The sequence below is a fragment of the Sturnus vulgaris genome, chromosome 5 (assembly GCF_052056855.1).
Source record: "Sturnus vulgaris isolate bStuVul1 chromosome 5, bStuVul1.hap1, whole genome shotgun sequence".
Classification (NCBI taxonomy): Eukaryota; Metazoa; Chordata; class Aves; order Passeriformes; family Sturnidae; genus Sturnus; species Sturnus vulgaris.
Window position 1 is genome coordinate 69534076 of NC_142247.1, and position 10688 is coordinate 69544763.

Here is a 10688-nt window from a genome sequence, read left to right on the forward strand (position 1 = left end):
TTCTTTCGCAGTGTGTAAGGTTAAGCATGTGTATAAGTCCTTGCAGGATCAAGGCTTAAATGTGTAAACCTGTTCAGCAAGAGTACCCAGCCTTTAATGTCCTGTGAATGTGGTCTCTCTTACTTTGTGACACTGGATAGGCAGCCTTTGCTCTTGAGTGCAAAAGCTTCCTTTAGTATGCACATGTCCTTCATAATTCAGGGACTTAGAGTGCAGGAAGAGAAAGGTGTTGGTAGAGCCGCGAGCTGGTTGTTAATGGAGTGCCTATGGAAAACCTCGAGTGCATCAGATTGATTAAGAGCCACTATTAATCGATGCTTCTGTCTCTTGTTATCCAAAATGCAGTCCACGGGCCTTCTGGACTGCTCACTGTGTTAGTGGTACAGAGTTTATACATTAATCATTGGAAACAGGAACTGTGGTAAGAGATCCAATCCTGTGTCCCCTGTTATTATGTGAGCAGTTCAAGTGCACTGTAATACATTTTCTGCTGGCTTCAAAACCTGGCCACTCCCATTGCCTGAATAAAGACTATTTCTGCAAATCTTTTCAGAGCTCAGGTTCAGAATAGAGCTACTCAACTATGTGTGATGATCATTAAGGTTGGAAAATATCTCCATGATCATCAAGCCCAACCTACCTTCACTGATTACCACCATATTGAGCAGTAGATCAACAATTGAGTGGACAATCAGCCATTTCATGCTTAAATGAATGGCAAAAACCAGTTTCTCTGACTTAAACCAAACTTACACTTAATCTTTAAGATGCTGAAGGTTACTTAACTGAAGAGAGGAGTTAATCCTAAAGGGAGACCACGTTTGTGTGATGGTAGAATGTGTTCCTGCTGCTGAATGTCTCATCTGTCTAGTGGGGTTTTATGTGTTCAACAGCCATACTATGTGTTTATATCACAGAATCACAGAATATTCTGAGTGGGAAGGGACCCATGAAGATCATCAAGTCCAACTCACAAGTTTATGGACCATACAAGGATTGAACCACAACCTTGGCATTATTAACACCATGCTCTAATATACATATTAATATATATTTATATACTGACACATTTGCCTTTTACATTAACCAGATTTTCCTTGAACATAAACCTGACTGATGTTGGGTTATGGTCATCCTTGGGTATCATTTCCTCTAGACCTTGCAAGCAAGGCTGTTCTGATGCTGCCTCCCTCAGACCCTTTTAACCCTCTGCTAAGGTGGGCTGTGACCCATCAGCATCACCCACAGCCCTTCATGCCTCATACCACAGACTTGGACATGAAAACAATTGCATGGGTCCAGCACAGGTACAAGAGGTCATGAAAAGCCCCTCCACACATGGCCAGGTGGGCTGCAGGTGTGAGATACCTTTGGGAGATGGGGATTGCTCTGCAGAACACGATTTTTGCACTCTTAACACAGCTTTAGCTGTAAAAATTTAGGAACACAGTCTGAAAGCTTTTAAATGCACAAAGTGTCCTCTGGATAAGGATATTTACATCAGGAGCATCAACTCATTATAACACTGGTGCCTAAAATATGCAGACTTCATCACATTCATGGAGTTTCCTGAGTTTGGGATTTTTTATAGCATTGCAGCATGACTTTTAAATGCCACTGGTCTACTAAGTAGAACAAATAAACCAATCACAGCACCTCCTTTCACTAGATCAGTTCAGCCTAATAAAATTAACCACAAGGAACAAGATTAATTAGACATTAAACACATTGCCTGGAATGCATTTGTGACAGCTTCCCTCCAGCAGCCCTAGAGGACTAATGATATATATGAGTGACATTCTGTCAGTGATATATGGATGTGCCTATGCAATCCACTCCCAGCCTCACTAGGATCAGCCTTGTTTGAAGCCCACTGCCAGGTATATGAGGCTTTATAAGTCAATAGTTTTTCAATGTATGTAATTTATGGAGTTTTAAGTCCTGTGTCTTCATGAAGTAGTTACAAGAGATGTCTAGATTAGTAAGGTAACAGTTGAGAAAATTTGAGGAGGAGAGGAAGTTTAATGGTCTGACTTTTGAATATGATGTCTTTCTGTGGGATTGTAAGAAAAAATGTTAAAAAATCTACCTGGTTGTTTTCTCTGACTGTAATTAGAGCCAGAGGTGATTCACTCACATATAGGTGTCTACATTACAGGCATCTAAATCTGGATGAGATGATTCTTATCTCTGGTGCCCAAATGCCATGGACAGAGAACAATCACCTCTGTGGGTAGCACAGAGGCAGTTGCAGGTTCCAGACTGAAAAGGTAAATCTAAAAAAAAAAAAAAAAAAAAAAAAAAAATAAAAAAAAAGCAGAGCTTTTGGGCTGCTCCCACTTTGTTACCATCCCCAAGGAAGGTGGTAATATGTGTCTTTAACAATGTGAGTAGGAAAGATGTGGCTTCAAGAATTCTCAGAGCACATCAGGGCAGGAACTGAGTTATCAGGCCGTGGGACATGCAAAGCAACCCAAGGAAGGCTTTGGGTGATGATAATTACAGTCTAGAAATGAGGTCTCTGAGTTTCTAGCTCTCTTTTTCACTTTGTTTCCTTCTTGCTATTATTTTACTATTTACCTGAATAGTATCTATTATTAAATACTTATTTGTATTCTTAATTCCTATCTAGAGATCTGATAAATGCTGTGAGCTCTATTGCCTTGGGGGTGATGAGAGTCATCAGGAGGTTTTAGATTATTTTTAGGGTTCTCTATACTCCACACAGGGTTAGGAGCCCCAGGGACTCTGCAGTGAGCCATGTGCACATCACAAGCAGATGAAGGACATGTGACTGGCTGCCAGACTTGTGGGAGAAGTGTGTTTAGGCAAGTGGCAGCCCAATATGTTATCAACCAGGTAGTGGGGGAGGATCAGAGACTCGGGGTCACTCTGAGCCTATGTACAGGGTTCTTGCAAGAGTGATTCTTGCTGAAAGAACACCATGGCTAATATGTTAAATCAAATGGAAACACAGCAAGTCCCTTACAATGACATAAATCATTTGCAGTTAGAAGAGAAATCTAAGAGTCTTTTATTCCTAAAATGAAATGGAATAATCTGCAGTGGTTAAAATCTAAGAATTTTACCAAAGTTCTGGCACATTTGAATTGAGCTGATCAGAAATGCAATGCTAATAAATAATCTCAATCAGGGAAGGAGGTGCTATCACATTTTTTAATAATTCTTCAAAGTCCTGAGAAAAATCTGGGAATCTGGCTTCTCCCAGGAGAAAGCAACTGATGAAATCCCATCATTATTGCCCATGGCAAGGCTGTGATTTACCTTAATTTTACCTGCTGTGTGCAACTCAGACTTGCAGTGACTTTATATGGAATGTAGAGATGTGGAAGAAATACAGAATTATGTCAGGTTTTTGCTGTAAAGAAAATTCCAAATTATGTTTTCAAAATTTCTAATTGTGAAATTTCTTTAACATTTTATTAGTAGGAGGGGAGGGAAGATGCTAAAACTTATGGCATTTCACAAGTAAGATTAGGGGTTGATTTCTGATTGGTTGACAGGACCCTAATAATAAACCTCATAATTTCATACTACATTCCTCCAGTGATGATAGAAATTCTTTGTGCATAATAGCACCATTTCTATTCAGGAATCTTGTTAACAGTTGTAAACTCAGATTATCATTTTTATTAGCCTAGTGTTTTCTTATTTCTCTGTTACTGACAGGAAATTACAGCAAGTTTTCTGGCTTGTTTTTCTTTTTTTGTTACAATGAAAGCAGTTGCATTCAACTAGAAATTTCCAACACTGAATAGAGGACAGTATTGCTAGGAGCCAACAGCAATTTAAAGTGCACAGATTAATTACAAAAAATGTATTTAAAGTCTAAATTCAAAGAGAATGTAGACTGGTAGATTGGGTTAGGGTGGCTGTTTTTTAGTAAAATGTACTGATATCAGCATTTTTGTAGTTTAAGAATTTAGGAATCCATTCTTGCCACAAAACTGAGCATCTAAACTCAGCTGTACTACATTTTCATATTGCCTCATAACAGTAATTTTGACATCACCTCTGTGACCAAAGACCCCTGGCTAAACTCAGGCTCTCCTCTCTGAGCCTCACCCATGGCTGAGATGCCCACCACGGACAGTGGGAACCAACCACCATGGACTTCTCATGATTTTGGCTGATTAGGAAGCTCAGATGAGAGTTTTGGTAGTTGTTTCACCCCATTAGGCCACTTGAGCATTGTAAAAGCACTGTTTCTAGGAGAATGTGAGACTATAAATGCATAATTTACTGACAACAGCCTACAGTTTATTCATATTACATCAGATACGCTTCTAACTGTCAGTTGATACTGAGTGAATAAAAACTTATTTCCATAACAAGAACACTGAATTCAACCCTTTTCTTCTCTGGTTATAAATGGATGGGAGTTTAGGATTACAAGGGACAAAGCCTAATTTTCTGGGCCTCGCAGACCTTGGTGTTGGTGTGGGGGAAGGCAAGACTTCAGGGCAAAAGCAAGATGTGGGAGCTCCAACGACCTCATTTCACAAGCCAACAGCATTTTCTGCACAAGTAAAGTAAACCTTCAGGAAAGTATTGCAGTGCTTGAAACCGAGACTGAAATAGGGAGTGATAAACTTCTGCAAGTGCAGCGCCCTTAACCCCCTGCCCTAACAAAGTTTCTGTGAAAGGATGTGATTTTCCATATGGCACTGGGACATCCTCTCCCCCTCTCCACTGACACGGAAAGGACTCTGTGTTCAATCCCACTGCTCCTCTTCTCCACTCTCCTCACACAACTTCTCTCATGATATCACATTATGCATTTGGCAAAACAGACCTTTGAGTCTAGAAAATCTTATGTATCAATATGCAGATTATTAGTTTCAGGATACCTCTTTAAAAAAAATTAAGGAAAAGAGCTTTCAAGGAGATAGAGGACTAAATTACACTGGTTTTTCTAACTTTATTCAATTTCTCCTAAAATCCCCATCCTATGTTCAAAAAGTTTTCATCAGCATGACCACAAAACAGCAACTAAGTGTAAGAATAGTGTTTATTCTGAATAGTACAGTAAAAGCTACAGCATCCAGCCTAAAGTGCCACAAGAATTAATTGCAGTTGAGAAAACAGAGATCAGCAATCATAAGATCCAGTCCTGCCAGTACTCAGCAATTTTCTCTTAAATACAGGACAAGCTCAGCCTTCCTGTTGATTTCAATAGATGTTGTAGCATTTAATACTTGGCAGAACTACATTCAGAAAGCCTGAGAAAAACACATCACCTTATAGGTTTTGTAAGCTTAAGTACAAAGCAAAACCAAAACACATCTCATTTGCTAAAAAAAAAAAAAAAAAAAAAAAAAAAAAGGTGCTAGTACCAGAAAAAGACTAGAGAGGAGACCTTGGAAATCAGAGGACTTGCAAGTCAGGAATGTAACGTGTATAATACAGATCTGATTGTATCTGGCAGGCTGGTATTCAAAGGAGGTGATCCACAGCACTCACTCCTTACAAAAGCAACGCCTGGTATTTCATCTCAAAGTTTGTCAGCTTCTTGCAATTAGCTACTACAATGGTATGACAGGGTATGGAGTGGAGCACCCCTTCCCCCCTTCTCCAGAGGAAAAATGCAAGGGACAGCAAGAACTTTACTTTACCCAGCATTGGACAATAAATAATCCTGGATACACTGACCCCATTTGATACAAGCGGAAAAATATTTATTTATTTTTTAAAAAAAGTTTCAGTGTTGCACTTCCCTACCTAGTAAACAGCTGAACAGGCAGGATGATACCCAAGACCATCTCCTCCACCCCCATCTCCACCCCCCTGTCGTATCAGTGCTTCAGGCAACGTTCAGAGGGAAAAAAAAGAATCACAAACACAAACCCCCCAACTCAAGTATCTGTTCTGATAGGAGCATGGAACAGTAACCAAAAAACAATCAAGTCCTCATTGTCATAGTGCGACAATCACAGCATCTCTTCTGTTGAGCAAATAGTCAATTCATAGAGAGAAAAGCATCATGAGGACAGACACGAAAGCTGTTATTACCCATTTTAAGTAATAGGAGAAGGTCACATATCAAGCCGTTACACCTTTTCATTACATACTAACCCTCCACAGCAGGGGAACCACACTTATGACTGCGTTAGATATACAAAAGCTTTCAGCTCCAAAAAAGGAAAAGAAAAGATTAGGGAAGGAAAAAAAATAAATTAAATTCATCTTACCAGCGCGTTACAGCACCAACTTGCTTGAAGGAACGTTGCCTTTACAGGTTTCTCTTTTAATTATCCTGGAAGCAGAAGGGGAAAAAAAAGAAGACGACGAAGCAGGGTTGTTAAATTAGTGTGTGCTCGAATCTTTTCAGTTTGTCGCAGAGTAGAAAAATACCAAAAAAATAAAAAAAGAGAAAAAAAAAGGAAAGGGCACTCAAAGAAAGAAAAAAAAGCAAAAGAAAGCTCAGTAATTTAAATTTGCTGTCAGTTCAGGCAGCATCGCTCTGTCCCGCCCCTCTTCCCACTGGGTTCTACTACCTGCAGGGCTGCAACTGACAGCTACTGTGCAAACAAAAAAAAAGGCAAAAAGCATGCTGGGACCATGCTGTCTGCTGTCTGAGCCTCTCTCCACTTCTGATGACTGAAAATCATTAGTGAAAAGGTTCTGTTGTTGTTTGCTGAGATTTTTAAGTTAGGTACTTTGCATGAAATTTAATTTATTTTTAATTGATGCGGTGCAGCACGTGACAGAAACTGGTGGTTGTGTTTCTCAGCTTTCCTCAGAATGGAAACTATCCTGAACAGATTGATTTTAATAGTATGGTATATGGAGAATATGCACAGACATTTACTGTGTTACACTTTGCAGGGATGCAGTCAACCTTCCCCGTAACACCTTGCACAAAAATTCTTTTTTGAATGGAAAGTCAGGAAAATATTTCAACAGAAAGCAGTTAAAACTCTGGCACTCAAAAAAGTTGCCAGCATGGTTTTTGCTCTGCTTTTATGTTTTCCTTCTAAACTTTTTCAAATCATTTTTGAGAACTAAAAGTAGGAGAAGTCAGAGGCATAATGAGCAACCAGCACAACACTTGTGTGAAAAGGACGAACTAATAATCCCCGTACATAAAAAGCTGGCTTTAACCAGATGTTTGAAACCATTTTTGACAGTCTGTGCTCCTGACTATTAGTAGACTGCATACATCATATGAGTGTGAACTATTTGATGAAAACTAACAGGAAAAACAAGTACAAAAACTATAAATGCATTTTTTAATAGCTATTTTAATTGTTGTTAACAGGCTTGCAGTAACAGGGCTAAAATCATCTTATCAAAACAAAGATAAGCATAATATATAACTTCTAAATACAAATGTATCCACCAAAATATGGTTCCTGCCTAATTATAAAATAAAATTAAAGAGTGAAATTATGCTTTTCCTTAATACTTTAGTAGTAATTGCTTGGATCACACCACAGTAAATATGCAACATTTATATTCAGTTATTGCTCGACTTATATGTGTAACCATAAGATAAAAAAATTGAAATGTTTAAACCTAATTGAATTAATCTCAGCTTTTACTCAAACTTTGCACTGGAAGAGATACATGCATGGTGAACATGCCTACCAGAGACAATTGGCTCCTAAACAGATTTTTAAAAACCCTGCAGAACCATCTCCCTGCAGCCTTTACTAGCCAAAGTAGATCTCATAAGGTGATTCCTATGACCAGGAGCTGCACAACAGGGTCCAAGGTGTAGGGTCTGCCCTACAGCCTTCTAAGGCTCCTGCTCATTAACATCCAGCCTCAATAAACAGGTACCACTGTCGATTTTAACGTTGTTTTTCCTCTCTTTTGAAGCCTCCAGACCCTTTTAACAGGGGATGACCTGAAGCCACTTCCTTTGTTGGCAGAAATCTCCTGCCCTGTGGATTAAAGAGTCATGGCCAAGAACCATCGACTTGCAAAGTTCACCAAGATCTCTTGGCAGACTTGGGTTATCTACAAAACCTTTTGCCACTCCCTGTGGATTCAATACCAGCACAGAGGAAAACGACAGCAGAGAGAGTTATCTTCAAAAATTAAATAAAAATACGTAAGGACAGTGAATGTAATTCAGAAGAGGAGCAAGAGTAGATTCCCCAGGTAGTAAGAGCAAAAATGCGGCATTTTTCCACTATAATTTGATCTCCTTTACACTTGTGTGGCTTTAAAAGACCTATTTCTGTGCTTGTAAACTATGTTAGTATAAGTTTTCATCCAAGTTCAGTGTCTCCTGCCTCCCTGTCCTTTGTTTCAACCTTAAAGTATTCCTTCTTTTTGTTCCTTGTTAAGAAATAAAAATGGCAAGAGGTTAAAAAATCAAGTGTTCTTGATGATTTGACAGCATTTAATCCTTATTTCGGTATCTTCATGCACATGTACACACACATGATCAATTTCAAAATTCCATTAAATCCAACTAACTTATTATCCCTCTATATCTCCCTGCAAAAGTCAAGGGAGGACTGTTTTTAATGCACTTGGCATTTTAAGCAAGGCACTCAGACCTTCAAAAGAGAAATAATTGAACTTCGCCTTTAAAGAAATACAGTAGCACACTAAATAACAAAAACCAAAAAAGCTGGATTTAGCAAGGAGATGCCTTCAAGGCAGAAATTTGACTAATTGGTTGAGAAAACTCACAAAAGCTCATAAATGCAAACATTTATAAAAACACCTCACTTATGATATTAAGTTGAAATAAAAATAGTGGTAAAAGAAGCCATTAATATCAACTTTTTCTCCTGTACTGTAGGACATGAGAAAATACAGGAACAAATGCTGAGGTGTTGAGAAGCTGGTAGAAGTTTCATTCATTTTAGGGTTTTAGTAATGCTGTATATTAAAATTAACCATTCAGTGTCTCTGTTAATATCTAATAAAAAGGCACCCAGAGATCACAGTTCTTAGAACCTGGAAAAGTTTGTGTTCAAATGGGAAAGATAATTATATTTTTTTATTTGTGGTTCTGTAGTCAGTTTTTAACGAATCAGTCATGTTAGAGAAGAAGTAATTAACAGAGGTTTCCTGCTATATAATGCAATGGAAAGTATCTAATTAACCTTTGTATCCTCAACAAAACACCATCAAATGAAGCATTTTCTGGTGTTGTTTTAGTAAAGAACATTTTTGCCTTTAACTTCAGTGGAGTTATTGATGGTTCGGGTTTTTTTATATTTTGCTTTGTTGTTGGTGGTTTTTTGGTTTCTTCCCACGAGTTTTGATGTCATTGATCATCAAAGATTGTCTCCTAAAAACACAGAAACCATTTTGTAAATTTCAATTATTTAAAAAATCCAACATCCAGAACCAAACAATCCACCAAACCTTTGAACCCCTTTTTGCACTATGCCTAAAAGGACTCTGATATACTGTGATGGGAAAAGGGTTGAGAAAGAGGTTTTAGTATGAGATCAGTTCCAGTATTAAAAGCAAGACTTGCAAATTAAAAATTCCAAGCGAGACCAAAAAGATCCCTTTCCTCCTCTAGTAAAGTCTTTCTTTGTAGCCAGATCTATGCAAGTGGCCTCACATAAATAAATAAACAAACCCCTGTGTCTTCCTGCTCACTCAGCTCTACTGAAACCCTTCACCTCTGTAAAGGAAATTTGGAGAAGGTGTGAATGATACAGCCTAGAGAGATAAATGTAATTTTGTGTAAACTTTGTTGCTAGAGGGAGACTTGGGAATAAACATGAGCCATACAGTCAGCTGTGGGTAGCAACTTGGGGTAGTTGCACATCTTAAGATTTGCAGCATGTATTAATTATGTCAAAGTAATGCCCACTGACTTCACCTACCGTATTTCTTTGCCTACAAGCTAAACCCTTTTTACACTAATTGCTTTCTCCAGCAGCTTTAAATGGAGGGTGGTTTTGTCATACATTTAATTGCTTTCCTCTGCAGCTCACAAGGAAAAGGTAGTAGAAGGTGGCTTCTAAACAGAGATATACTGTAATTAAAAGCTCTTTTAAAGAGAGCTTTTCTGTACAGCACCTGCTGTTAATGGAGTACTTTGTGTACGGTTCTGTGGGGTCTTTGAATGCAGTACATTATTTCAGAAGTAGTATGTTATTGGAGGATTTCTACATCTGATGTGGTGACCTATATATATTAATCACTGATGCTGGGGAAAGAAAAAAAAGACTTCTCCCTTCCCCAGACAAATCCAGCCCATAAAAATTGTTTGGTAAAGTGGAAATTATGGTTTTAAACTTCTCATTGCCCTGTGGATAACAATCACTCAATCTTATTTTTTTTTCTCCCAGCTGAAAAAAAAATAGCTTGCTACAATTTCCATTAAAATATCATGATTTTATAGCATGTAGTTTTGCTTACCAAAATTTCTTCTCCAGGAAGAAAAGATTCTGCAGTTTATGTGATTTAATAAATGACAGTTACACATCTTAGTCCTTCCCTGTTGCCTTGCCTTGGGTTGAATCCATTTTTCATACCTGTGTTTCTGTCCCCTCGGTACATCCTGTTGTCTTGCAATCAATGGCGGCTGACTTAAAAAAGAAATCTCTCTGGAGTTTAATGCTTTGATAAATTAATCCATCCTTGTGTGTTAGCCTTCCAAATGTTCATTTCTTTAGAATAGTTTGTGGTGTGAAAGTAAAGCCCTAAGACAAGAAAGACAGACAGATGCTGTGTATAAATTC

General features: G+C 38.3%; 1 protein-coding gene across 2 annotated transcripts in view; it reads right to left on the reverse strand.

The window, feature by feature from the left end:
- Positions 1-6521, reverse strand: part of CELF2 (CUGBP Elav-like family member 2) — a 535828-nt gene extending 529307 nt beyond the window's left edge. For both annotated transcript variants that reach the window (XM_088165951.1, XM_088165948.1), the window contains exon 1: positions 6213-6521. The gene's annotated coding sequence lies outside the window, so the exon portion shown is untranslated. The remainder of the gene's footprint in view (positions 1-6212) is intronic.
- Positions 6522-10688: the final 4167 nt, after the last annotated feature.